This window comes from Myxine glutinosa, chromosome 13 (genome assembly GCF_964187855.1).
Source record: "Myxine glutinosa chromosome 13, kmMyxGlut1.1, whole genome shotgun sequence".
In the NCBI taxonomy this organism is placed as follows: Eukaryota; Metazoa; Chordata; class Myxini; order Myxiniformes; family Myxinidae; genus Myxine; species Myxine glutinosa.
In genome coordinates, this window is record NC_136273.1 from 61,821,559 (window position 1) to 61,828,235 (window position 6,677).

Sequence of the window (6,677 nt, forward strand, 5' to 3'; positions counted from 1 at the left end):
CACAACCAACCCCCAAACTAATCAAGACAATCACAACCAACCCTCAAACTAATCATGACAATCACAACCAACCCTCAAACTAATCAAGACAATCACAACCAACCCCAAAACTAATCAAAACACTCACATCCAATCCCAAACTAATCAAATCACAACCAACCCTCAAACTAATCATGACAATCACAACCAACCCTCAAACTAATCAAGACACTCACAATCAACCCCCACACTAATCAAGACAATCACAACCAACCCCCAAACTAATCAAGACACTCACAACCAACCCTCAAACTAATCAAGACATTCACAACCAACCCCCAAACTAATCAAGACAATCACAACCAACCCTCAAACTAATCATGACAATCACAACCAACCCTCAAACTAATCAAGACAATCACAACCAACCCCAAAACGAATCAAAACGCTCACATCCAATCCCAAACTAATCAAGACACTCACATCCAATCCCAAAATAATCAAGACAATCACAACCAATCCCAAACTAATCAAGACACTCACATTCAATCCCAAACTAATCAAGACACTCACATCCAATCCCAAACTAATCAAGACACTCACATCCAATCCCAAACTAATCAAGACAATCACAACCAATCCCAAACTAATCAAGACAATCACAACCAATCCCAAACTAATCAAGACACTCACATCCAATCCCAAACTAATCAAGACAATCACAACCAACCCTCAAACTAATCATGACAATCACAACCAACCCTCAAACTAATCAAGACCTGACGGCATCAGTCCCTGACGGCATGGACCTGACGGCATCAGCCCACGGGTCCTAAAATCCTGTTCTTCCGCTCTTTCACTCCCTCTCTCTGTTCTCTTCACCCTCTCTTTTGCTCAAGGTCATCTTCCATCTGCTTGGAAATCTGCCAACATCACCGCTTTGCACAAAAAAGGTGCAAAAACAGATCCCAGCAACTACAGACCAATCAGCCTTCTCACAATTATCAGCAAAGTCATGGAATCCATCATTGCTTCAGATGTGAAATCTTTCCTCTTCTCCAATGGCTTGATCTCTGATCATCAATTTGGTTTCAGACCTGGACACTCTACTCTGGACATGCTGCTTCTGCTTTCTCAACAATGGAGGGAGGTCCTCAATGCCAAACAGGAAATTAGAGCAGTCTCCCTTGACATATCACGTCCCTTCGATACGGTCTGGCACCCCGCTCTGCTCACCAAACTCTCCTCTTTTGGTATCCATGGAAATCTCCACGCATGGCTGGCGGACTTCCTCTCTAGTCATCGTCAACGTGTGGCCCTGAATGGGTTTCTCTCATCTCCTCTTCCTGTTCAGGCTGGAGTTCCACAAGGCAGTGTTCTGGGCCCTGTGCTTTTTCTGGTCTTCATCAATGATCTCTCTGACTCTCTTGAAAATCCTCTGTATCTCTTTGCTGATGACTCTACTCTCTGTCGCTCCATTCTTCATCCCTCAGATCGGCAGTCTGCAGCCTCCTCACTCTCTGCAGACCTGGACAAAATCACAGACTGGGCAAACAAGTGGAACATGTCTTTCAATCCTGACAAATCTCACACTCTTACGATGTCTCTCCGAAAAGACCGACTGGACAACCCTCCCATCCACTTTCTGAATAATCCTCTCCAAGAAGTTCTGTCACTCAAGCTTTTGGGTCTCACTATCTGCCATGATCTTTCCTGGGAAAACCACATTTCAAATCTGGCCTCCAAAGCCAGTCGCCGACTGGGCATCCTCCATCGTGCGAAGTCCTTCCTTGGCACACCTGAGCTCCTCACCACATACAAGGCTTTCATCCGCAGCTCAATGGAATACTGCTCTCCCCTCTGGGCTGGTGCTCCTGCCTCACACCTAGCTCGTCTTCACGCTGTTGAAACCAAAGCATTCAGAATCATTGGAATCTCCCGCGATGAAGCTAACTCCAAGGGCCTCTCACTCACTCACCGCAGGCAGGTTGGTGGTCTTTCCGTCTTCTACCGACTCCTCTCTGGCCTTGCCCCCCCAGCTCTCTCTGGGCTCTGTCCCGCAAATATTCCTACAGGTCGCACAAGATCTGCCTGCAACCCTCTTATGGTCAAACTGCCAAAATCAAGACTCTCTGCTCACCTTCACTCTTTCATTCCTCTTTTCTCCCGCCTCTGGAACAAACTCCCTCACTCTCTTCAAACCCACTCCACCCTCCAGGTCTTTAAAACAGCTGTTCACCACCATCTCTTATCTTCCCCCATCCAAAACCTTGATCTTTTCTACCCCCGCTAATTTCACCCCAATTCCACTTTTTTGAAATACCAACTTCTGTCCTGGAAGTCCTTGGTGTCCTTGTGTTTTATACTTCTCCCTCCCCCCCCCACCCTTCCCACGCCTCCTCCCCCTAAGCCCTCTCCCTTCCACACATCTCCCTGCTCTCAAATGTTGTGCATGTGTGCTTCCCCTTCTCTCCCCATCTTGTTTTCCGCTCCCTCTTTTTATATATTTTGTTTGTCTGGTTGATTTGTTTGTGAAGTAAATGTTAGCTCTTTCACGAGCCTCGATTCAGTATACCAAAAAAAAAGAAAAAAAAGAAAAAAGAAAAGACAATCACAACCAACCCCCAAACTAATCAAAACACTCACATCCAACCCCCAAACTAATCAAAATACTCACATCCAATCCCAAACTAATCAAGACACTCACAATGAACCCCCAAACTAATCAAGACAATCGCAACCAATCCCCAAACTAATCAAGACAATCACAACCAATGCCCAAACTAATCAAAACACTCACAACCAACCCCCAAATTAATCAAGACAATCAAAACCAACCCTCAAACTAATCAAGACAATCACAACCAACCCCCAATCTAATCAAGACAATCACAACCAACCCCCAAACTAATCAAAACACTCACATCCAATCCCAAACTAATCAGGACACTCACAATGAACCCCCAAACTAAACAAGACACTCACAACCAACCCCCAAACTAATCAACACACTCACAATGAACCCCCAAACTAATCAAGACAATCACAACCAATCCCCAAACTAATCAAAACACTCACAACCAACCCTCAAACTAATCATGACAATCACAACCAACCCTCAAACTAATCAAGACAATCACAACCAACCCTCAAACTAATCAAGACAATCACAACCAACCCTCAAACTAATCATGACAATAACAACCAACCCTCAAACTAATCAAGACAATCACAACCAACCCTCAAACTAATCATGACAATCACAACCAAGCCCCAAACTAATCAAGACAATCACAGCCAACCCTCAAACTAATCAAGACAATCACAACCAACCCTCAAACTAATCATGACAATCACAACCAACCCTCAAACTAATCAAGACAATCACAACCAACCCTCAAACTAATCAAGACAATCACAACCAACCCTCAAACTAATCAAGACAATCACAACCAACCCTCAAACTAATCATGACAATCACAACCAACCCTCAAACTAATCAAGACAATCACAACCAACCCCCAAACTAATCAAGACAATCAAAACCAACACCCAAACTAATCAAGACAATCACAACCAACCCCCAAACTAATCAAGACAATCAAAACCAACCCCCAAACTAATCCATACAATCATAACCAATCCCCAAACTAATCAAGACAATCACAACCAACCCCCAAACTAATCAAGACAATCACAACCTATCCCCAAACTAATCAAGACACTCACAACCAACCACCAAACTAATCAAGACAATCACAACGAACCCCCAAACTAATCAAGACAATCACAACCAACCCCCAAACTAATCAAGACATTCACAACCAACCCCCAAACTAATCAAGACACTCACAACCAACCCTCAAACTAATCAACACACTCACAATGAACCCCCAAACTAATCAAGACAATCACAACCAACCCTCAAACTAATCATGACAATCACAACCAACCCCCAAACTAATCAAGACAATCACAACCAACCCCCAAACTAATCAAGACAATCACAACCTATCCCCAAACTAATCATGACAATCACAACCAAGCCCCAAACTAATCAAGACAATCACAACCAACCCTCAAACTAATCAAGACAATCACAACCAACCCTCAAACTAATCATGACAATCACAACCAACCCTCAAACTAATCAAGACAATCACAACCAACCCTCAAACTAATCAAGACAATCACAACCAACCCTCAAACTAATCAAGACAATCACAACCAACCCTCAAACTAATCATGACAATCACAACCAACCCTCAAACTAATCAAGACAATCACAACCAACCCCCAAACTAATCAAGACAATCAAAACCAACCCCCAAACTAATCAAGACAATCACAACCATCCCCCAAACTAATCAAGACAATCAAAACCAACCCCCAAACTAATCCAGACAATCATAACCAACCCCCAAACTAATCAAGACAATCACAACCAACCCCCAAACTAATCAAGACAATCACAACCTATCCCCAAACTAATCAAGACACTCACAACCAACCACCAAACTAATCAAGACAATCACAACGAACCCCCAAACTAATCAAGACAATCACAACCAACCCCCAAACTAATCAAGACATTCACAACCAACCCCCAAACTAATCAAGACACTCACAACCAACCCTCAAACTAATCAACACACTCACAATGAACCCCCAAACTAATCAAGACAATCACAACCAATCCCCAAACTAATCAAAACACTCACAACCAACCCCCAAACTAATAAAGACACTCACAACCAATTCTCAAACTAATCAACACACTCACAACCAATGCCAAACTAATCAAGACACTCATAGCCCTTCCCCAAACTAATCAAGACACTCACAACCAATCCCCAAACTAATCAACACACTCACAGCCCTTCCCCAAACTAATCAAAACACTGAACAACCAATCCCAAACTAATCAAGACACTCGCAACCAATCCCCAAACTAATCAACACACTCACAACCAATCCCAAACTAATCAAGACACTCACAACCAATCCCAAACTAATCAAGACACTCACAACCAATCCCCAAACTAATCAAGACACTCACAACCAATCCCAAACTAATCACCACACTCACAACCAATCCCCAAACTAATCAAGACACTCACAACCAATCCCCAAACTAATCAACACACTCACAACCGATCCCAAACTAATCAAGACACTCACAACCAATCCCCAAACTAATCAAGACACTCACAACCAATCCCAAACTAATCAAGGCACTCACAACCAATCACAAACTAATCAAAGCACTCACAACCAATCCCAAACCAATTAAAACACTGAACAACCAATCCCCAAACTAATCAAGTATGGCGGAATTAATTACCTCCATCACAGAAGGTGAATGGGGGTTATGTTTTCACCCCTGTTTGTCTGTCTGTTTGTGAACAGGATATCTCAAAAGGTTGTCGACGGATTCGGACGACATTTGGTGGTCAGGTTGTGTGCATAACAATGACTTATCGATTCGATTTTGGTGAACATTAGAATCCGGATCCAGATCAGGGAATTTTAAAGTGATTTTTCACCATTGACTGAGAGGGATAAAACTGATATATACAGTCACGTGAAAAAGTAAGTACACCCCATGTAAAGTTTTGACTTTTTCAACATATTTCAACATACAGCTATTTGATCTTCATTTCAACAATATTGATAGATAAAGGTGATATAATATAACAAATATCATGAAACATTTACATTTTGTAGTCCATTGTAGAATTTAAATAAACATAAATGCAAATTTCGCATGTGGAAAAAGTAAGTACACCCCTACATTTATCACTACTTCAAATACCTAAAATTAGAATCAGGTGCACCAGCTCAGGTGCAAATGATTAGAACATCATTAGAGAGGATCTTGGAGGAACCTTTCTTATTTAAACCTCAGACATTTAGTTTGGTTTGCTCTTTGTTGTTGAAGTGTGCGGCGTCACCATGCCTAGATCAAAAAATCTCTCTGATACCTTCAGAAAGAAGGTTATAGATGCCTACGAGTCTGGGAAGGGATTTAAAAAGATCTCCAAACAATTTGAAATCAATCATTCGACTGTCCGAAAGACCATCGGCAAGTGGAGAAGATTCCAAACAACTGCCAACTTGTTCAGGCCAGGCCGCCCCAGCAAGTTCAGCCCGAGAGCAGACCGCAAGATGCTGAAAGAAGTCTCGAAGAACCCCAGAATGTCATCACGGGACCTACAGCTAGCTCTTGCCACTGTTGATGTCAAAGTGCACGAGTCTACCATTAGAAAGAGGCAGCACAAATTTGATCTACATGGGAGGTGTGCCAGGAGGAAACCTTTGCTGTCCAGAAAGAACATCAGGGCAAGACTAAAGTTTGCCAATGAACACCTAGGCAAAGACCAGCACTTCTGGAACAATGTGCTGTGGACAAATGAGTCAAAGGTAGAGCTATTTGGCCACAGTACCAGAAGACATGTTTGGCGAAAACCAAAGACTGCATTTGACCACAAGAGCCTGATTTTTTTCTTTTTTTTTTTCTTGTATATTCAAAATTGGGGAATTGGGGTGAAATTAGCGGGGGTAGAAAAGATCAAGGTTTTGGATGGGGGAAGATAAGAGATGGTGGTGAACAGCTGTTTTAAAGACTTGGAGGGTGGAGTGGGATTGAAGAGAGTGAGGGAGTTTGTTCCAGAGGCGGGAGAAAAGAGGAATGAAGG